This window comes from Schistocerca gregaria, chromosome X (assembly GCF_023897955.1).
Source record: "Schistocerca gregaria isolate iqSchGreg1 chromosome X, iqSchGreg1.2, whole genome shotgun sequence".
Taxonomy (NCBI): domain Eukaryota; kingdom Metazoa; phylum Arthropoda; class Insecta; order Orthoptera; family Acrididae; genus Schistocerca; species Schistocerca gregaria.
In genome coordinates, this window is record NC_064931.1 from 207,811,334 (window position 1) to 207,836,165 (window position 24,832).

Sequence of the window (24,832 nt, forward strand, 5' to 3'; positions counted from 1 at the left end):
AGAAAGTTAAGTTTTCAAAATACTGCTCTGATTTTTCTCTTAGTATGTTTGTCCCTATACTTTCTACAATACTTAAGCAATGATTGTAATATATATTTGCTCCCTATGACTCAACATTTATAGCTGTTACGTTCTGCTCAATAGTGATGTTATCCTGTTCCATCGCTGGCTGTTCTCTCACGCAATTTGATTTCACACAAGCAGACAACACAAAAAATAATCCTGGATTTCCTAATTTAAATACAATTTTTCCTGCATGAAACTACAATTTTCCATGTTAAGTGACAACATACTTTCCCTTGGAGTTGCAAAACCTACCAATCCTTTGAACGGTAAATGCTTTATACAGCAGCGTAAAACTTCTCCGCACTTTAGGAAATGAAACCCAGCAAAAAACGACCAAAATTTTGACGCGCCGCAACAAGTACACTGTATATTTTTGCATTACAAAAGTATATATATGCATTCCACCAAATACTGCATGGTAGCTTCTGAAACACTGAAATCAATATTATGATGCACTTTTTTCAGGCAATCCTAGCTCATGTCACGTGATCACATACACTGATCAGCCACAACATTATGATGATTGACCTAGTATCAATATAAACCCATCCAGGAAGTAGCAGCATCACCTGGTGAGGAATGACTGCTAGTCAGACACACACATACTATATGCAATATCAGTAAGCATGGGGAAGACACCCAATTTACCCGAGTTTGACTGGGGGCAGACTGTGATGACCCATAGGCTTGTCGTGAACAGTTCGAAAACTGCACGACTTGTCGGGTGTTCGAAATACTATGCTGATGGGAGGTTGCGAACCATCTTCCAGGGGAATTGCTCCTAGACACCTATACTGTGGAGTGTAGACAACCTGGCAGCGGCTTCATTATGTTCTGGGGACAATTCATATAGGCATCCACAGGTCCAGTGGAGCTCGTGCAATGCACCATGATGCCAAGGAGTATCATGTACTGGTTGCAGGCTACATACAACTCTTTATGACAGTTCCAATTGATGTACTGGCCCTCCAACAAACCAGATCTGAACCCAATTGAGCACATCTAGATTTGATTGAACATGGTGTTAGGGCTCACTGGCTCCCTCCCCAGAATGTATGGAATCAGGTGACTTATGTGTGGAGAAGCGCTGTCAACTCCCACTCAGCGACCTACCATGGCCTCACTGCTTCCATGCCATGACACATCACTGCTGTCACCTGTGCCAAAGGTGCACATACCAGCTATGAGGCAGGTGGTCATACTGTTCTGGCTGATCAGTGTATCAAACACAAATGTACCACTAAAATTTTAATAATGGCATAAATGGCTGGTCATCAGGGTCTGGAGTTTTTCTATGTGGCTGGTACTCAAAGTGCTAAGTTTTGAATAAGAGTCAAATGCACTGTGACTTAAGAAATTCATTGCACATTCTCACACGTAACGTAATTCATACTGCGTAACAGGAAATTTAATTTGAAAACCATCATTCCCAATATTTGCGCACAACCTGTTAGAAATGTAAACAGTTGTGACGTCATGTTCACCAAAAGCAGTTTGTTGTTATGAAGTATTGCATAGTCTTTGTTCTAAAGCCTTTGACACACTTTGCTGCCGGCAGATGCCTGTGTGTCAACCATGTTTTGTTGTTGTAAACGGTGCATTTTCTTTGAAACTTCATTCTATTTTGGTGTTATTCTCTCATTTGTTTCATTGCTGCAGTACAATTCTGCAGTAGTGGCCTAAAGTAAAATTCTTTGTTAGACCATGAATTCTCGTCAATCAAAATTATACAAATTTAACTGAAAACAGGAACAATGAAAAACTCTTGGGGAATTTTTTTCCCCACATGAAAATATTCCTGTAGTTTTCCCAGCTGTCTCAGAGCATATCACCCAGATATAGCTGAAAGTCTGTTGTCAGAATAACTGATTTCTGACCAATTCTACAGTACTGCTCCAGACTTTATCAACTAGGTTGCGTAATAGATACTGAATGAAATCACGTTTTGCTAGAGCCATAAAAGGCCAGTGTACCTTATACAAAAGCTTAAAAGAGATGCTACACTAATTTCAATGAAAAGCTTTGGAGGAAAAAGCAACACTGAGGTTGCAAAACCTTGTCAGATAAATTTAGTGAACTTGTGTTAGAATACAATTGTGCATTCTGTTGTTTCATGTGTACTGAATGTATGGACCACAACTATAGGATATGAGAAGAAGGATGACTGGGTTTTAACAACTCATCAACAATGAGGTCATTAGAGACAGAAGAGATCAGTGTGTACTGAGGCAGTAAATTTCCCTCACTCCATATGCAAATGAAATAGGACAAAGTTACTAACATTGGTAAGCTGTACTCTACTGATTCACAGTACAATGGCTCACAGACTCTGTGTTTACTAGTGTGAAATATAAAAATAACATTTGTGATTAGCACCATTTTCAGGAATTGGTATATGTGGTATGTCAAATCCAAGTATATTGTTTTAAACATATATTTATGGAAGGTAAGTACTATTACCATTTCCTGTTCCTTCACAAAATCTGATAAAACTATTCCATAAAACATCCTCCTCAGTATCTCTCCAAGCCACTTCCTCCTCTGCTTTCATTCTCTGCTGCATGCACACCTACAAGTTCCACACCAGCTTAATGATTTGCAACACCCTTCCCTGATGTGATACTCCCACTCCTCCCTTTAACAACACCGGCTGTGATCACTGTACTTTGCTCATCTTATGTTTAAATCTAATGTAAACAAATGTCTACTCAACATGCTCCATGGCTTTGTATTGATGGTCAGGCTCAGTCTACCCACACCAGATATTGTGATGGCACTGAAAATTTCCCTACTTACATATTAGTTATTTTGTTCTTATTCTAATGTGAAGTATTCAACGACATGAGCTAAAGTATTGCATTATTTACTGTTTTGGTCAATCACCATGTTAAATGTTTAACTTGTGTAGTTCTTGTTTTAAATTTCATTGGACAGTCATTACCTCTCTAGCTCATGTGGTCTTATCATTTGTACATGCTGTGGAAATTAGTGAAGTTGCTTTGAATTATGTAAGGGGAAAAAAAGAATGGAAAACCATTAAAAAGCAGTGAAGAACAGATCGTGGTTAATATTTCCAAATTTCTTGGAAATATTATCCTTTGCTACCAGTACAGCAGATTTCGGAAACAACATTCAAGTTTACTGGAGATTTTGTGATGAGTGTATTCGGTGCTTGGGAAGAAAAATGGAACACAGGTAAACAGTCTAATTTTGATATATCAGCAATATACTTTTACATCAGAGCTATCTCATGCAGCTGCAATATTGTAGGTTTGGAACAGGCTTTTCTGCTGCTCATACTCTCTCATAACTTTCACTTTCCACTTGATCTCATGTGCAGCATATTACAGAGTTTTACTGTGCATTATTTCATTGTTCTTCAAATTACACTAAGTGAATTTAGAAGTTAACCTGTTCACAAATCACATATAAACAGAATTTGATGTTTCATTGTTCAGCTGTAGCAGTGCGTTAATGCTGCAACTTATAGCCTAATCCTAGTGTGCTGCAGATTCCAGCTATGGGGAGTTCAGCGCAGCTGCATGTTAAAGTATTTGACATAGAGCCCAACTGCACAATGTTAACTAAGGTACGTGCACACAGGATAGGTTTTCAGATATTCAAGTGGCTCTTAAAGACTTCATAAGTAATAGGACCCAGTACATTGTCGTAGATGGTCAGTGTTCAGAGACAAGGGTATTGTAAGAAGTGCCCCAGGGAAGTATGATAGGACCACTATTATTTTCTGCCTACACGAATGAACTAGTGGACCGGGTGGGCAACCTGTGGTTGTTTGCTAATGATGCCATGGTGAATGGGAATGTATTGAATTTAAGTGACTGCAGGAAGATGACTTGGACAAAATTTCTAGATGGTGTAATGAATGACAGCTGGCCATAAATGTAGAAAATATAAGTTAATGTGGAAAAGTAGGAAAACAAACCCGTAATGCTCAGACACAGCATTAATAGTGGCCATGGCATTTAAGTATCTGAATGCGATGCTCTAAAGCAGTATGAAATGGAACAAGCATTATGAGGACTGTGGTAGGGCAGGTGAATGGACAACTTGAGTTTATTGAGAGAATTTTAGGGAAGTGTGGTTCGCCTATGAAGGAGACCTCATGTAGGACACTAGTGCGACCTACTCTTGAGTATTGCTTAAGTGTTCTGGTAGGTTCAATAAACATACAGATATTATAGAGATGTTTTGAGAACTCAAATGAGAACCCTTAATTAGAGGAGACGTTCTTTTCGAGAAATGCTATCGAGAAAATTTAGAGAACCAGCATTTAAAGCCGACTGCTGATGATCCTACTGCTGCTAACTTGTATTTCACATAAGGACCTCAAAGATAAGATATGAGATATTAGGGTTCATAGGGAAGCATAGACAAAGTCATTTTTTCCTCTCTCTGTGGGTGGAACAGGAAAGGACTTAACACTACAGGATACCCTTCACCACACACTGTTTGGTGGCTTGCAGAGTATGTCTGTAAATACAGAAATGTGCCAGCAAGGCAACAAACGAGCTGTGTGGCTGTAGCACAACAAGATTGCACTAACTGTATCCAAGTGTACTCAAGAAGGCATCATGTACATTTAACGAAACAGACACACCAATGACGTCACAACAAATTTCGAGAAATCTTACAATGAACAAAGTATTGCAACTGTAGGCAGGACACAGTAACGGGATGAAATGGTTTGTAGCAAGGTACTGCAGGTACAAACATACAATGCAGGACAGAATCAAAATATGTATGTGATTAAATGAGAGTCATTGAGCAGCAGACAGACAAATAGAAATGACATGCTGAGCCTTCATCCAAAGAGTCCTCATCCAACACACACACACACACACACACACACACACACACACACACACACACACACACAAAAGTGTGCTTGAGAATAATGCGAGTGATGACCTCTTAAAAAATATCAGTGCACCTTTCATTACATGAGACTTTTTTCAGTACACAAAAACCAACATGTTAATTGAAGTAATTTGTGGAACATGTACATTAGCATGCAGTTATTTGCTTTACTTGAAATATACAAGGTGATTCAATCTGTCTCATTTTCAACGCACCTAGGAACTGCAACCAGGGGACAGCAACAAGCACATGAGATTTGCACAGTGGTTTCTGCAGGAATCCGCTGCAGACTGAAGCTTCATAGTGTCCTCATCACTGATGAAGTGGCATTCTCACTCTAGGATGTGTTGAACATTCACAACCTGCATACATGGGTGGACATGAACCAACATGCTACACATATGCATGCCTCACAATGCGAATTTACCCTTACCATGTGGGCCGGCATCATCGCGGACTGTTTAATTGGGCCATAAAATCTCCCAGACAGACTTGATGGTCACACGTATCTCATATTCCTGCAAGAGGTCCTGCCAACCATGCTGAATGTTTCCACACCTATTTGTCACCGCATTCGATTTCTGCATGACAGAGCTCCCACCGATTTCAGCAGACAAGTGACAACATCTGCTGGCGACATTTCCTGGCTGCTGGATTGGTCACAGTGGCCAGTTACATGGCCACCATGATCACCCAACCAGTCCCCAATCGATTTTGTCCTGTGGAGGTACCCAGAGAGGATTATGTATGAAACAACTGTTACATCGCCGGAGGATCTAGTGGGAAGGACTGTCGTGGTAGCACAATGTCTTTGAGATACACCAGGTACCTCTGAGAGAGTGCACCATTCAATTTAGTGTCAATGTCAGGGGTGTCTCAATGCATCTGGCTAAAACGTTGACTATCTCCTGTAATGCACGTCCATTTGTAGCATTCTGATTAAATCTACATCTACAGTAACATACTCTGCAAATCACACGTAAGTGCCTGGAAGGTTCATCAAACGCCTACACAATACTTCCCTATTATTAATCGAAAGCACGTGGAAAAACCAAACACCTATATCTTTTCTATCATGCTCTGTTTTCCCTTATTTTATTATGATGATTGTTTCTCCATATGTAGGTAGGCACCAACAAAACTTTGTTGCACTCTGAGGAGAAAGTTGGTGATTGAAATTTCGTGAGAAGATTTCACCGCAATGAAAATGTCTGTTTTAATTATATCCACCTCAAATCCTGTACCATTTCAGTGACATTCTACCCCTATTTTGCAATAATATGAAATGTGCTGCCCTTCTCTGAACTTTCTCGATGTACTCTGTTAATCCTATCTGGTAAGGATCCCACACCACACAGCAGTACTCTAAAAGAAGATGGACAATTGTAGTATAAGTCAGTCTCTTATGTAGATCTGTTACGCTTTCTAAGTGTTCTGCCAGGAACACGCAGTCTTTGGTTTCCATTCCCACAGTATTTTGTGTGTGTTCTTTCCAATTCAAGTTGTTTGTAATTATACTTCCTAGGTATTTAGTTGAATTTACCACCATTACATTTGACTGATTTATTGTGTAACTGAAGTTTAATGGGTTCCTTTTAGCACAAACACTTTTCATTATTTAGAGACAACTGCCAATTTTTGCACCATACAGAAATCTTTTCGAAGTCATTTTAGAATTTGTTTTGATCTTCTTATGACTTTACTAGCCAATAAACAGCAGCATCATCTGCAAACAACCTTAGACAGCTGCTCAGATTGTGTCCTAAATTGTTTATATAGATAATTAACAGCAGAGGGCCTCCAACACTACCTTGAGGAATGCCAGAAATCACTTCTGTTTTACCCCATGAGTTTCCATCAATTATTATGAACTGTGACCTCTCCAACAGGAAATCACAAATCCAGAACTGAGACAATATTCCATAAGAGCGCAATTTCACTACAAGCCATTTGTGTGGTAGTGTCAAAAGACATCTGTAAATACAGAATCAATCCTGAAATCCCCTGTCAATAGCATTCAACACTTAGTGTGTGAGAAAAGCCAGTTGTGTTTCACAAGAACAATGTTTTCTGAATCAGTGTTGACTGTTTGTCAATAGCCCGTTCTCTTCGAAGTCATTCATAATGTTTGAACACAATATACATTCCAAAATATTGCATATTGACGTTAATGATATGGACCTGTAACTTAGTGGATTACTCCTACTACCTTCCTTGAATACTGGTGTGACTAATGCAACTTTCCAGTCTTTGGGTGCAGACCTTTCGTTGAGCAAGCGGTTGTATATGACAGTTACGTATGGACCTATTGCATCAACATACTCGGAAAGGAACCTAATTGGTAGACAGTCTGGACGCAAAGACTTGCTTTTGTTAATTGATTTTAAGTTACTTCACTACTCCAAGGATATCTACTTCTAACGAGGGGACCTTCTGGGAGGTGCATCAAGTTATGGGCTCCCGCTTCACCTGCTTATAGTGTGGATAGGCACCTATCACACCCTAAAATTGCAGGTGCCAATGCGGCCTTGTTTTTTAAATATTGCCTGATAAAGTTTGGGCAGCTCTTTATATACAGAAAAGTTTCACTGTTGTGTCAAGTGAGCGAGTAGCCCAAGTGGCAAGTGAGCAATACTACCGTCCAGGCGACCCTGGTTCGAGACCCGTCTATGATACTCTTTTTTTCAAATGCCTGTTTTAATTTATAATTAATCATGAAAATTCCACAAAGAATTGTATACAAGAATTACAAGCATAAAAAGTGGCATAGACGGGTCTCGAACCAGGGTCACCTGGAAGGGAGTATCGCTCGCTTGCCACTCAGCTAGTTGCTCACTTGACACAACAGTGAAACTTTTCTGTATATAAAGAGCTGCCCAAACTTAAACAGGCAATATTTCAAAAATGTGGCCGCACTGGCACCTACAATTTTAGGGTGTGTTAGGTGCCTACCCACACTATAAGCAGGCAAAGTGGGAGCTCATAACTTAATGCACCTTCCAGAAGGTCCCCTCGTAAGTTACTCATAGTGGAAGCTGTTCCTGATGCAAATTCTGGAATATTTACTTTTGTCTTCTTTGGTAAAGGAATTTCAGAATGTTGCATTTAGCAATTCTGCTTTTCCAGCACATTTGTAAATAGTATTTCCATTGCTATCTTGCAGAGAAGGCATTAACACTGTCTTGCCACTAGCATACTTTACACACGACCAGAATTTCTCTGGATTTTCTTCCAGATTTTGAGAAAAAGTTTCGTTGTGGAAACTTATAAGCATCTCGCAGTGATGTCCGCACTACATTTCAAGCCCCTGTAAAAGAACGCCAAACTTGGATGTATTGCATTCGTTTAAATTTGGCATGCCTTTTTTTTTTGTTGTTGTTTCTGCAACAGTGTTCTGACCTGTTTTGTGAACCAAGGAGAATCAGCTCCATCATTTATTAATTTATTTTGTATAAATCTTTCAATAGATGTCAATACTATTTCTCTGAATTCAAGACACATCTGGTCTACACTTACACTATTAATTTGGAAGGAGTGGTGATTGTCTCCCACGGAGGAGTCAAGTAAATTTTTAGCTGCTTTTTGAATAGGTATATTTTTCGTTTATTTCTGGAGGATCTGGGGATTACAATATTCAATCTCACTATGACAACCCTCTGTGCCAGCCGCGGTGGTCTCGCGGTTCTAAGCGCGCAGTCTGGAACCGTGCGACTGCTACAGTCACAGGTTTGAATCCTGCTTTGGGCATGGATGTGTGTGATGTCCTTAGGTTAGTTAGGTTTAAGTAGTTCTAAGTTCTAGGGGACTGATGACCACAGCAGTTGAGTCCCATAGTGCTCAGAGCCATTTGAACCATTTTTGAACAACCCTCTGTTCACTAATCCCTGTATCCATTTTGATACTCGTTATTAGCTAATGGTTATTTGTTGCTAGGAGGTCAAGTGTGTTTTCACAACTGTTTACTATTCGCATGAGCTCATGAACTAACTGCATGAAATAATTTTCAGAGAATGGACCAAGCACAATTTTGGATGATGTTATGAGTTGGGTACACGGTTAAAATTAAACTGAAGTTATTTTTGAACCTTTTAGCAACTGTATCACCTGAATTGGGTGGTCGGTAAAATGATCCTACTATTATTTTATTCGGGTTGCCCATACTAACTCCCTTCAGTTTTGCAACAAGATAAACTACTTCTAACAGTAACAAAAATGTCACTGCCACCTGTGTTTAGCCTATCTTTTCAAAACACAGTTAGGTTCCTCACAACAATTTCAGTTGAACTTATCTCTTTGCTTTAGCCAGCTTTCAGTGCATATAACAATTCGAGCATCAGCGCTTTCTATTAGCTCTTGGAGCTCTAGTACCTTCCCAACACAGCTACGACACGTCAGCCACAGACAGCACCTGGAAACTCTTTGTCAGACTAATCATGGACGCCTTAAGTGTGGCCTCCTGAGTTGTCTTTTGCCACCTGCCATGCCTCGAGGAGACATCCCACTCAACCACGAGTGAGGGGCCAACCTCAGTGCAAAGAGTAACTGGGATGGCCACCAGTGTAAACTGATTGGAGGACTCAGGAGTGCTGGATGTCCACTGGAACCCCATGGTCAGCCCACAACAGTGACGCCCATCCACTGCAGGTTCAGGCTGTGTATATAAAGCCATCACAGCTTGAGTTCAGAGTGAAGTGTCACCAACTGGGCTCACATCCACACGCAGCAATCGCAGTCCCAATCCATGCTAAAGGCTATGGAAAACTACACTATGCTGACAAACGGTAGAGCGATGTGCTGCAGAAATCTACTGAAAAAAACGAAAGAACCCTGTCTAAGAAATTATATTAATCCACACAGATTAAAAACTGGACTACCAACGCACTCAGTTGAGACTAAATAACTCTCTCCTAATTAGAAACTACACTCCTGGAAATTGAAATAAGAACACCGTGAATTCATTGTCCCAGGAAGGGGAAACTTTATTGACACATTCCTGGGGTCAGATACATCACATGATCACACTGACAGAACCACAGGCACATAGACACAGGCAACAGAGCATTCACAATGTCGGCACTAGTACAGTGTATATCCACCTTTTGCAGCAATGCAGGCTGCTATTCTATCTTGTTGTTGTTTCTGCAACAGTGTTCTGACCTGTTTTGTGAACCAAGGAGAATCAGCTCCATCATTTATTAATTTATTTTGTATAAATCTTTCAATAGATGTCAATACTATTTCTCTGAATTCAAGACACATCTGGTCTACACTTACACTATTAATTTGGAAGGAGTGGTGATTGTCTCCCACGGAGGAGTCAAGTAAATTTTTAGCTGCTTTTTGAATAGGTATATTTTTCGTTTATTTCTGGAGGATCTGGGGATTACAATATTCAATCTCACTATGACAACCCTCTGTGCCAGCCGCGGTGGTCTCGCGGTTCTAAGCGCGCAGTCTGGAACCGTGCGACTGCTACAGTCACAGGTTTGAATCCTGCTTTGGGCATGGATGTGTGTGATGTCCTTAGGTTAGTTAGGTTTAAGTAGTTCTAAGTTCTAGGGGACTGATGACCACAGCAGTTGAGTCCCATAGTGCTCAGAGCCATTTGAACCATTTTTGAACAACCCTCTGTTCACTAATCCCTGTATCCATTTTGATACTCGTTATTAGCTAATGGTTATTTGTTGCTAGGAGGTCAAGTGTGTTTTCACAACTGTTTACTATTCGCATGAGCTCATGAACTAACTGCATGAAATAATTTTCAGAGAATGGACCAAGCACAATTTTGGATGATGTTATGAGTTGGGTACACGGTTAAAATTAAACTGAAGTTATTTTTGAACCTTTTAGCAACTGTATCACCTGAATTGGGTGGTCGGTAAAATGATCCTACTATTATTTTATTCGGGTTGCCCATACTAACTCCCTTCAGTTTTGCAACAAGATAAACTACTTCTAACAGTAACAAAAATGTCACTGCCACCTGTGTTTAGCCTATCTTTTCAAAACACAGTTAGGTTCCTCACAACAATTTCAGTTGAACTTATCTCTTTGCTTTAGCCAGCTTTCAGTGCATATAACAATTCGAGCATCAGCGCTTTCTATTAGCTCTTGGAGCTCTAGTACCTTCCCAACACAGCTACGACACGTCAGCCACAGACAGCACCTGGAAACTCTTTGTCAGACTAATCATGGACGCCTTAAGTGTGGCCTCCTGAGTTGTCTTTTGCCACCTGCCATGCCTCGAGGAGACATCCCACTCAACCACGAGTGAGGGGCCAACCTCAGTGTAAAGAGTAACTGGGATGGCCACCAGTGTAAACTGACTGGAGGACTCAGGAGTGCTGGATGTCCACTGGATCCCCATGGTCAGCCCACAACAGTGACGCCCATCCACTGCAGGTTCAGGCTGTGTATCTAAAGCCATCACAGCTTGAGTTCAGAGTGAAGTGTCACCAACTGTGCTCACATCCACACGCAGCAATCGCAGTCCCAATCCATGCTAAAGGCTATGGAAAACTACACTATGCTGACAAACGATAGAGCGATGTGCTGCAGAAATCTACTGAAAAAAACGAAAGAACCCTGTCTAAGAAATTATATTAATCCGCACAGATTAAAAACTGGACTACCAACGCACTCAGTTGAGACTAAATAACTCTCTCCTAATTAGAAACTACACTCCTGGAAATTGAAATAAGAACACCGTGAATTCATTGTCCCAGGAAGGGGAAACTTTATTGACACATTCCTGGGGTCAGATACATCACATGATCACACTGACAGAACCACAGGCACATAGACACAGGCAACAGAGCATTCACAATGTCGGCACTAGTACAGTGTATATCCACCTTTTGCAGCAATGCAGGCTGCTATTCTCCCATGGAGACGATCGTAGAGATGCTGGATGTAGTCCTGTGGAATGGCTTGCCATGCCATTTCCACCTGGTGCCTCAGTTGGACCAGCGTTCGTGCTGGACGTGCAGACCGTGTGAGACGACACTTCATCCAGTCCCAAACATGCTCAATGGGAGACAGATCCGGAGATCTTGCTGGCCAGGGTAGTTGACTTACACCTTCTAGAGCACGTTGGGTGGCACGGGATACATGCGGACGTGCATTGTCCTGTTGGAACAGCAAGTTCCCTTGCCGATCTAGGAATGGTAGAATGATGGGTTCGGTGACGGTTTGGATGTACCGTGCACTATTCAGTGTCCCCTCGACGATCACCAGAGGTGTACGGCCAGTGTAGGAGATCGCTCCCCACACCATGATGCCGGGTGTTGGCCCTGTGTGCCTCGGTCGTATGCAGTCCTGATTGTGGCGCTCACCTGCACGGCGCCAAACACGCTTACGACCATCATTGGCACCAAGGCAGAAGCGACTCTCATCGCTGAAGACGACACGTCTCCATTCGTCCCTCCATTCACGCCTGTCGCGACACCGCTGGAGGCGGTCTGCACGATGTTGGGGCGTGAGCGGAAGACGGCCTAACGGTGTGCGGGACCATAGCCCAGCTTCATTGAGACGGTTGCGAATGGTCCTCGCCGATACCCCAGGAGCAACAGTGTCCCTAACTTGCTGGGAAGTGGCGGTGCAGTCCCCTACGGCACTGCGTAGGATCCTACGGTCTTGGCGTGCATCCATGCATCGCTGTGGTCCGGTCCCAGGTCGACGGGCACGTGCACCTTCCGCCGACCACTGGCGACAACATCGATGTACTGTGGAGACCTCACACCCCACGTGATGAGCAATTCGGTGGTACGTCCACCCGGCCTCCCGCATGCCCACTATACGCCCTCGCTCAAAGTCCATCAACTACACATACGGTTCACGTCCACACTGTCGCGGCATGCTACCAGTGTTAAAGACTGTGATGGAGCTCCGTATGCCACGGCAAACTGCCTGACACTGACGGCGGCGGTGCACAAATGCTGCGCAGCTAGCGCCATTCGACGGCCAACACCGTGGTTTCTGGTGTGTCCGCTGTGCCGTGCGTGTGATCATTGCTTGTACAGCCCTCTCGCAGTGTCCGGAGCAAGTATGGTGGGTCTGACACACCGGTGTCAATGTGTTCTTTTTTCCATTTCCAGGAGTGTAGTAATATGTTGCAAAATCGCTTTACTTTCCAACACAAACGAAAATGTAAGAACTTTGTCTATTAAATATTACATTAACATGTGGAAACTGACAAAACTAAAATACCAAAGCACACAGATGAAAATATACAATTTGCTCCTTGTTAGGAAGTCGTAAAATGTCACAAAATCAGTTACTTCTCTGTTACTACTTGTGTCTTGGCTGGTTGCTGCTGCCTGCAATGCCATTTAGTAGCCACAGATGGCCTTTACAACCCCTGATTCATATGTGATTATTGAGCCTTGTTGTATGCCTCATGTCCCATGTCCATTTATAAATGTTTCTTTGAATCACCCTGTATAATGGAAGTGCTTATATCATGTTGTTCTTTCAAAGGTTGTGATGAATACTGTCATACTTGTACCAATGGCGTATGTCAGGAATTTGCTTTGCGATTTGGATATTTGTTAGAAGTAGGTGACCACTTACAGACTGGGATTTGAAGAGAATTTACTTTACAGTTTAAATATTACCATTTTTGAATCAGGACGTATGAAACATTGATAAGTTTCTTAAATTATCATCATCATAATCATCATCATATACAGATTTTTCAGACACTATGCTTTCTTGTTTGGCATCTGGCATTATAAGTCAGCTAAGCATTATTTGTCAATTTTGAGTGCAGCAACCATAATATAATAAAGACGGAACAAAATCTCTTACAGTTAAAGAATTCTAAATTCTATTATGTTTTAAACTCTGACAATCTGTAACACACGTCCACTTCAAGTGATAGACACAACATATTCTTCATGTCACACACAAAAATTATTTATGTGACACGTCAGGGAAAAATGTTTTATTTTATAGCTAATTTATGTGTTATTTTAGTCATTTTTGCTGATTTTTCTCAATGTGTATTTCTCAAGCCTGTTCCTTATTTTTGTCTCATTTCATTGTTTTTCAGTACTATGTTGAAAATGAAAATATACCCCTCAATTACACTATTTTAAACATTAAATTCATTCACATTTTTTGTCTGAAAAATATATATATATACATTGAACATATTGATTTGCTCAAAGGAAAAATGACTCTTTTTAACTACATAACAAGTAAAGTTTTTCCTACGAAACAAGTGTCATCAGTTCCGAATTCTCTTCTGAGAGATATGCCTCTAATTTGTCACTACTTCAATATATTGGGAAACTAACCACTCCGTGTCTATGTTGGAACATGGAAGCTGAACTGCCTTCAACCCAACAGCAGCTAACTGCGGGTTGTTGAGTGTAGTTGACTGCAGATACTTCACAACGTCCATATTTCCTGCTAAAAGCTGCTGTTCAAGTATATTCTGACGGGATCTGTATCCCTACAGAATATCTATATTGTTAAGAGCTGTTGCACCACATATACCTGACAGACACTTGGCCATGTCAGCACTGACAGAAATTGTGATTACTACCCTATGAATGAAGCACAACCATAAGGCTGAGAATAAAAATTTGCATCCAATCTGTAGCCATGAGCACAGACAGCTTTGTTTGTAGGAATAATCCAGTGCTTTTAAGTATTTCTCCCATCTCCACCTCAAGTGTATGTTTCTTTACATTATTCATCTTGTTGGTTTCTTCACCAAAAAACGTCATCTGCCACAGTAACAGATTTTTCCAGCTGTTTTAATTTTGAACTTCATTCATGGACGATATGATACTTTGAAGACTAAGTCTGCACTTATTGTCATAAAAACATTTGCATATTCCTAAATAAACAAGGCCTCCACAAGAATTGAATTATGTCATCACCGAAATGTGGATTAAGATAATCAATAGAACTTCTGCATATCATCAGTGTGGAAATAATCTGTCATTTAAATGACTGTGGAAAGCCAAGAGTTTCAAAACATTAACACTTGAAGAGGAAATGCCTTTGACTCTCTCCACTTCTTTGAAACCTGCAGATATAAATGTTTTCTCTTCTTAGTATTCAGAAAAGCACCCTTTCATTTAGTTACTGCAGTGTTCCACTTGAGAAGTTCCTATGAAGAAACATTTATAATCATATGCAGCTTGTGTGTCCAATACTGAACACAGCTCAAATGGTCTCCTATAATTGTTTTAAAAAGAGTTGACACAGTTGTTCGTGTACCTTGCACTGTCACTAGTAACAGATTTACATTGTCATACTAAATGTTATAGTTCTGCAAAACACAGAATATTGCATGAACACACTGTGTTGAGTTGTTGTTGAGAATCTGTACACTAACAACAAAAAGTGTTTTGTTCATTCTAGGCCTCATCTGTCTTCACTAACTGCAAAAACACAACAACCTCTTGTCAGTGGTCTCATCAGCTACCACGACAGCACTGGCAGCTAGATGCTGCATCATTTCATCTTTTGTTGCTTTTTTACTTAAGGCACAACAGTTGTCCTCATTATCTTGACACATGGGACCAGCACCTTAAACAAAATTATCCTACTGTTACCATTCAGTTTAAAAATAATTTAATCTGAATCTGTACTAATAAAATGTATTAATTTATTAAACAGACAGTGGCAAGCTGAAAACAATAATCTGAATTATCATGCTGTTTACTATCAGTAATTCTAGCTTACCTTCCATGAATTCGTTTGCATACTGCGAAAATCTTCATTTTCTAGTTTGTGTAGCAGAATGTTGGCTTATAAAAACATTTTGATACCCCTTTGAGCCATATATTCACAGTTGTTTTTCTCCTTCTCAGCCACTTCAAAGCTTGTCCCTTCATTTTCACACTGGAATTGTTTGATTTCTTTCCCTTGTGTGTTTCACTTGGCATGTGCGTTAATACAGTATCTTTTCTTTCCCACACTATCCCACTGGTGATGTATTTACAGAACACTGTAAATTTATTGGGAGCATACAAAGAATCACCTTCAAACGCCCATAGTCTGTTGTTGCAGTAACTGCAAGCATGATGTTTTTACAATTGCGAATCCTACTTCAGTGAACAATCTCAAAGTAAACAGTGAGAAATCTCAAGAAAATGTGGACACTGGTCAAGGCTTGATTCTTTGGAGAAAGATCTGAAACAATCATTCTGAACAGCCGAAGATCTTGCATCAAGATGAATTTTGATCCAATAAGAGTTGCTTCAGTGAGGACATACATTGGGTGTTCGACTGAAATTTGTAGATCTGGTTGTGGTGATAGATCGATCTGTAGCATAACCCAATCTAAGATAGGCTGAAATGAGAATCTGGTGGTGAGTTGGCTAGGACAACAAATGTGAATGCCAAATACATGTTGTGGCAACAGATTGCACTATATTATTTAAGCGAGCAAGGGATGTCACGTGACCTCACACATGGTTGCAGTGTCGTCATTTCAGTCACTTGTATAAACACAATTGTATATAACATAGAAACTTTTCGAACTACTTTTCATGGCAATGTCTACAAAATTCAGTCACTATTAAATAACATTTCTGTTAGCTAATATCAGGTGCAGCTTGTCGTTTGTCACCACAACCACGACTTCAAACAGGGAGGGGAGGGGGGGGGGGGGGACAATGTCACACACTAGCCGAACACTTACATACTGTACCTTCTTTCTATCCACTACTAAGTAATCTCAAAATCTAACTCCAACATAAAATCTTTAGGAAGCTACTTTATCCCTTCACGTTACATTTCCTGACAGTTTACCACAACAAATCATACTAAAAACGTGCTTTGGAGAGATCGTTAATGTGGTATGTGTAAGCTTCGCTACACGCTTAATGGCTTTGGTATTTTCATTCCTAAAATTCACATGTTTAATGTTTGTGTGCTCAAATGGCAATGTTTATGTGTTCATGTGATGAAAGAGTGATGTTTCCATGATGTCCTGGATCATGTGCTGTGACTGGCTGACCTTAACAACCTGAGCAACTGCCATGGTAATTTACACACTGTATTTATACTTGTGTATCACAAATATAAGCTTTTTAAGTGATAAAGTGCATACAATCACTCAGCTGTATTGTATAGAAGAGTACGACCCCCCCCCCCCCCCTTACACACATGTGCACACACACACACACACACACACACACACATACACACACACACACAAACCAGAATAACATTGCCGTGGACAGAGCTTATGTAGTACGCACTTCTACTATTAGGCGTGTATAGCACAACTCATTGCCAGTTCAGTGCCACCTTTGTTGGTGACATGGCTTGTTCTGTTCAACTGCAGTGACTGCTCTTGCTGCCACTGTTTTGTCCTCGTTTCATTTTTTATGATAAGTTTAATGAACAAGGTGCAGCTGTGAAATTTTGTTTTCTTCTCAGCAAAAATTCTGCTGAAACTGTTTTAATGCTGAAAACAGCTTACCCAGATGACACCATGGGAAAAACTCAAGTGTACAAGCGGTTTGCGGAATTTAAAAGTGGCAACATGTTGACTGATTGCAAACCTTGTTCTGGACATCCATAATCTGTCCGAATTGACGAAAATATTGACAACATTTTAAAGGTTGTGTTCACAGACTGTCGACAGCCAATTTGGAAGTTTTAAGAAGACTGGGCAACAATATTCATCAAAAAAGACCCAATTTGTGGCAGACAGGAGACTGGTTCTTCCACCACAACAATGCACCTGCACGCACACACACACACACACACACACACACACACACACACACACACCCATCTCTGTTACACAGTTTTTGGCTAAAATCTGCTTGGTTCCGCTGTCCCATCCACCTTAATTGCCTCACCTCACTCCGTGCGACTTTTTCTTATTTCTACGCATGAAAAGGGGCATGAAAGGAAATTGATTTGACAACACTGAAGGAGTCAAGAAAAAACAAGGGAGGAGCTGTCAGCCATTTCTACAGATGACTGCAAAAAATGTGGAAGCACCAGTGGGGCAAATGTATTATTTGTAATGGAGAGTATTTTGAAGGGGATAAGGTTGTTTGTAAACAATTTGAAAATATACAGCTTTTAAAAAATAGTTCCAACTTTTTTTCTCTTTTGGTACTCCCTTGTACACTGCTCTGTTGAAATTGTGTGTATACTTTGCCTTCACTTCCATCCTAATCGCATGTTCCAAAATTTTATCTGATAAATGGCACACTGAATTCAGACTGTGTTGTATTCTAACTCTTAGCACACTGCTGTTATTTGCAAAAACATAACACTCATTAAATTCATGCATAATAGACTAACAAAAAGAAACTTGATAATAGCGCACATTACTACAGTCAGCAAGCAAGAAAACTAAAGTAACATGGCACATTTCACGCCTTGGGTATATTTTGGGTGTCTTTTCCTCTAATCATTCATGGAACTCTCACTAGGTGGTGATACTTGCGGTACCACACTCTAGCACACTCCGGTGATACAGCTGCAAACTTATTCCAATGGTGCATTGAGCAGTCAATGGCAGAAACAAAAGACTATCTGAAACACTATCAGAACAATAATACTAAATGTTCATTAATGATGCACCAAAACATAAGAGAGATATACAGAGACAGGGATTCAATACCAAAGTTTCAGAAACTCTGTTCATTCCCTTTTGATGTAAGCAGTGAAACATGGATATTGTTTGCAGGTTTGTAGGACATCCGTAGGCTGAAACACCAGAGCACGAGGAAGCCATGCTCCCAAGCCTCTGCTACATTAGAGCTCCATGGCATTTCAAGGTGCAGCCTTGTGACTAGCTACTACCTGTTTGAAAAAAAAATCACTTGACATCAGACATCAACAGTTCCAAAAATGCTGACTGCCATTATTTAAATTTGTATGGGAAATACATTAAATGCTTTCTGATAATTTAAATTCTGTAATATATTACTGAGAAATTTAATTTAATATACTGTTTTGGGCAGCTCTACCTCAGAGCTCTTAATTACAAACCTCGCTTGCTTAGTCTGTTCAGAGTACAAGCTGAGTTCACGATGTGACAAACATGGAGTTTTTTGTGCCTTTATCCAGGTAAACAAAATGTACGATAAATATATTTGTTTTCAGTCTGTGACTGTACCTTTAGAATTTTTTAATGTAGGGGAAGGACCATGAATACTACATATTCTGTGGTTAGCAAGCAAAACAAGCAAGTACTAATGCACAGGCATCACACAAAAGTAAACAGTAATGAATGCTAAAATACAAACATCAAAAAGAGTTTTGCATCCCCCCAGTTCCCAGAACTCCTGAAGAGAGACATTCACTGTGGATATTGTATCAGAGACACAGTCCCTTTGACTGTTCAGAGATGTCACTAAACCTGCCCACAATCATGCATGAGCAATGCATATTAGACGGAGGGGGGTCTGACAGCCAAACAGTTCCAGTCATTTCAGCACGAAGGAGGTACACGGCTTGTGTTGTCTGTAGTTTAACCATGTCTAGACGGTCAATACTACGGTTTGGTAGTGTCCGCATTGTTACTTTGTGCCAGGAAGGGCTCTCAACAAGGAAAGTGTCCAGGCATCTAGGAGTGAACCGAAGCGACGTTGTTTGTACATGGAGGAGATACAGAGAGAGAGAGAGACAGAGAGAGAGAGAGAGAGAGAGAGAGAGAGAGAGAGAGAGAGAGAGAGAGAGAGAGAGAGAGAGAGGAGCTGTCGATGACATGCGACATGCCTCGCTCAGGTCATCCAAGGGCTACTACTGCAGTGGATGACCACCTACGGATTATGTTCAACCAGACAATTGTCAAGAGTTGTGTTTGGAGGCAACCCAGTCAGGCTGAGTGCCTTGGACACGTTGTCCAATAAGTGCAGCAAGGTGGGGGTTCCCTGCTGTTTTGGGGTGGCATTATGTGGGACCGATGTACGTCGCTGGTGGTAATGAAAGGCGCCGTAACGGCTGTACAATACGTGAATGCCATCCTCTGATTGATAGTGCAACCATATCAACAGCATATTGGCGAGGCATTCGTCTTTATGGATGTCAATTCACTCCGCCATTGTGCACATCTTGTAAATGACTTGCTTCAGGATAACAACATCACTCGACTAGAGTAGCCAGTATGTTCTCCAGACATGAACCCTATCGAACATGCCTGGGATAAATTGAAAAGGACTGCTTATGGACGACGTGACCCTTCTACCACTCTGAAGGATCTATGCCGAATCACAGCTGAAGAGTGGGAAAATCTGGACCAACAGTGCCTTGATGAACTTGTGGATAGTAAGCCACGAAGAATACAAGCCTACACGAATGCAAGAGGAGGTGCTACTGGGTATTAGAGGTACCAGTGTGTACAGCAATCTGGACCAATTAGGTATTAAGAGGTACCAGTATGTACAGCAATCTGGACCACCACCTCTGAAGGTCTTGCTGTATGGTGGTACAACATGCAATGTTTGGTTTTCACGAGCAATAAAAAGGCCAGAAATGATGTTTACATTCTATCCCAGATTTCTTTACAGGTTCCGGAACTCTCGGAACCGACGTGACACAAAACTTTTATTGATGTGTGTATATCAAGTAATCAGAATTTTTATCACCTTTCATACTGATGAGTTCAATAATAATAATATGCTGAAACATTACATCAGTGAAACTGAAACAAGCAATGAACAAGCACAAAAGATTGGTAATTTCATGGTTACATGTGAAAGTCAACCTTAAAGTCAAGATTCAATTTCAAAGTTAAATTACCTTCAGTCATCAATATTAATTAATTGTTGCCATTTTGTACAGGAAATGGTAGATAGCCAAACTGCATGACAAATTGTTAAAACAGCCAATTCATGATGTCGCTAAAAAAAACTGCCAATTTCACATTATTTTTTGCATTATCATTAACAAAAAGTTTTCTTGTCCATATTCTTAAGATACGAGGAGGAATGTGTGTTTCTCTGTAGTGAACGAGCACAGATTCTCACAAATGTGACACGTCACAGTTAAAGGAGACTTCTGCGAAAACCTTGCACTGTCTGCTAGAGCCCTGTAATACTATCTGCAGGGTCTGCACATGCCTGCAGTGTGTGAGAGGGAGGGTGAATACACTTTATGGATGTCTGCAGAAGTTGCCGACAATGTCTGATACTGCCTCACCTAATAACATAAATGAGTGAGCGATTGCCCACGGTCACGTGGATGTTACGCTTTTACATTCACTTGTACATAGGCTACCAATATTCAGTGTGCACATGCACAAAGGACATTGATTATGACCCAAGTTGGGCCACATTTATTCAAATGCTCAATGACAAATAAAAATATTAATTTAAAATGTTATTCATTAACATGAATAATGACATTTACTCAGGATCTGTGAATAAAAAATGTTCCAGATAATAGATAAATCTGAAATCCAATGACATTTATTGTTTGAATTATTTGTCATTTCATCAACAAATGTACTTCTAGTTCCTTCAAAATTAGTTTTCAAAACAAGTCTTCTTTTCAAACATCTCATGAAGTTTATCTAATTTGGGAAGAGCTGTCATTGTGATACATTAAAGGACTTCCACACAAGTAAAGAGGATATCGGAGCATTATATCTCCTGAAACCATCTTTATTACAGAATAATTATACAAGACTCAGTTTCACATGGTCTTCAACAACCACTGAGGGATTATCAATTCCACTGTAGTTTTTTGCACATAATTTGTTATGGTCCCACATTAACTTCACCTTCCAAATCATGTTCCAAATAAGATTTTCTTTTTATGATACATCATTCATTTGAAACTCATGACCCGATCGATATCTTTGACTATTATTTGTCTGTAGTTTGCTGTAAGCCTCCCTCAGTTCATGTCCGGCCATATAGATTTAGGTGTTCTGTGATTTCCGTAAATAGTTTCATGCCGAACAGTTCCTTTGAAAAAGCATGGATAAGCTCCTTTCCCAGCCTTCTCTAATCCGAGTTCGTGCTCCATCTCCAACAACCTTGTTATCGACAGTTTGTTAAACACTAACCACCTACCTTAATTGATATTCAAAAAATGAAACCTGGACCTAATTGCCAATTCTGTCATTTTCATTTTAAGCAGTGTCAAATACTAAGTATTTTGGTTCAGTTTTGGCACTGACCACTCTAAGGGCTGAATGTATGAAGCATTTAACCTTTGGTTAACACAGAAAATGACCTCAGATCAAAGTTAACCTGGAAATCTGCATTGCATAAACATTAGTCCTCTATCACATCACAATGAAATCTGATCATATTTGGCGGCGAAAATTTGTGGTTCAACGTCAGGATCAGCTCTAATTCCCAGTTTATAGTGTAGTGGCACTACAATTCATTGCTTTTTTAGCAGATACCAACTGAAATAATAATAAAAAGTTCTCATTAACACAAAAATAGCATGTAAATATGTGACTATGCCATTACCATGCTGCTGATGCTCAAAATACTGTTTTTCAATCTGGAATGTTAGGTTAAGGAAATTACCAGCTACTGTGTGTACTTAATGAGAGTTCTTGGGATATGACTCTTAATTTATGTGATTAGTTCAAAGGCATTTTATAGACACTTAGCAGCAGACTAATTAAAGGAGAATTCAAAATATTTGCAGTAAACAGTTAAGTATGGGAATTTTGACAGCAGCCAATAATAATTCAAAATCACATATATAAGGTCTCTTTCAGCTCAAGTAGGAGTAACTATGACATTTGTATTAAATTTTTAACTACTGAACATTTCCTTAAATTGCTATGACAATTCCATGTGTGTTGATAAATAGAACATAAGCAAGTGTTTTGAAATACACTAACCTCATAATACTGTCTCATTAATTTCGATGGCTCAGAGGTTATGCTGTGCCCCGCAGTGCAGAAGATCACATGTTTAAATCCACATCAATTCTTGAAACATTTTTTTTTTCATTTCTTACTACTTTCACTACCTTATGGGTCATAAAGATAATCATAACATCATTAACATGCCATTCCATACCACTGAAACCATACCTTACTCTCTGCTTTGGAACATTCTGAATCACTATTGGGTAAAATTCTGTGTGCAGTAACCCTGATGATAATGATAATGTCTGATACCCAAAGGAGTGTAGGGGATGATGCGGGAGACCCACACTGCTGTACTAGGCAAGGTCCTAGTGGAGGTGGTTTGCCATTGCCTTCCTCCGACCGTAATGGGGATGAATGATGATGATGATGATGATGATGATGATGACACAACAACACCCAGTCATTTCAAGGCAGGAAAAATCCCTGACACTGTCGGGAATCGAACCTGGTACCCCATGTGTGGAAAGTGAGAACGCTACCCCAAGACCACAAGCTGCAGCAATAACCTTATGCGATGTGAATTGAATTGTTTCCTTTACAGATATCTAAGCATTCTGATGTGTTCACTGAGGATGATGATGGCAAGACCCAACGAGCTCACCACACATTTCATAAAAGGGTGAGCCCATTGTTGGAGTTAAGTAACAAGTCATTTAAGTTGAGGTTTTGTTTGGAGAAAAGTACTGTAAAGCAACTGGAACTAAGGTTCTGAGACTGTCTGATGAAATCATCCAAAAGAAATTAACCCCTGACTGCAATGTACAAGTTGCTGTTAATCTTAAGATTTCACACCACAGGAACGTTTCGTTTTCAGTGAATTATATCTTTATACTGGCCCAACACAATATCCAGCAACAAATATTTCTCGTATTGAGAGTTGTTTGATGACTGCTCCTTTTTCTGTTTACTTGCTCCTAGGTTTCTAGCAAGACACTTTCAATAATAAATGCTGCCTATTACGATGTACTATAAATATTTGCAGTTGAAGTACAATAATCACCCGCCAGAAAATTTTAGCCTCGTTGCCAAGTATGGGTAAGATCAAATCTGAACCTGCTTTGGTGGGTCCAAGTTTAGCGTTATACAACAGAGCTGAATCCTGAACATAATTCAATTTTTGATCTTATGTCAAATTTGATCTCGAGTCAGCGATTTTTATACAGTCAGCCCTAATTAGTGCCAATGAGTCACTTCATTCCAATACCAGTCATTAAACCCCAGTGCTTATTGGTACCTTCATTCCAGTGAGAGAGATATTTTGTGGTGCTGACTTGGCACATGTAACTAATTGCGATAACCCTGTTTCACGACAATAACATTAAAATCATAAAATTAGCAGGCTGCTTCATTAACACTAACCTAACACACACACACACACACACACACACACACACACACACACACACACACACACACATACACTGATGAGAAAAATTTACAGTTTAATTAAATTTGGGAGAACTGTCAAGTGACATGATGTTACCAGTCAGCTAATAGATTTTTACATTTGTTGATCACTGAAGCTCCCACTATGCAAAATGAATTTCACAATTTATGTGCTAAATTACTTCCTATTGAATACAAATTCGCTCTAACAAGTAGCAATACCAGCAGTCTAAGTTTCGGCTCCACAATGGCTTATCATATCTACATAAGTAAATGCTGACTCTATTGAGAATGCATCCACTCGCCTCCAACATATAAATCTATATGAGAACATAGTTCTTATGGTGATATTCTTGTACAAATGCTTCTCAGATTTCTTGCTTCATATGATTTGTAAATAAATTCAAGCTTTCAATGACTTGCTCTGTCATCGAAGTCATAATGTGTCTGTCATATTAATAGTGTGTTCGTATTTGTTGGCCAAATTATGTTGCAGATATGTTAAAAAGTCAAGGAAATTCCATATGCTACCAGAGATAATGTTGATGTCTATGATAGAAGAACCTAGGTGCAACACTGATTCTGCTAGATGGTAAATAATTCACCTTATTTCTCTGTAGTCTTTAAGGATTGAGTGTCCATTTCCATGCACCACTAAGGGTATAGCCG

At 40.1% G+C, this 24,832-nt stretch overlaps 1 protein-coding gene across 1 annotated transcript in view; it reads right to left on the reverse strand.

Moving 5' to 3' along the window:
- LOC126297970 (histone-lysine N-methyltransferase trithorax-like) overlaps nt 1–24,832 on the reverse strand; it is a 116,012-nt gene that overhangs the window by 89,892 nt on the left and 1,288 nt on the right. The window lies entirely within an intron of this gene.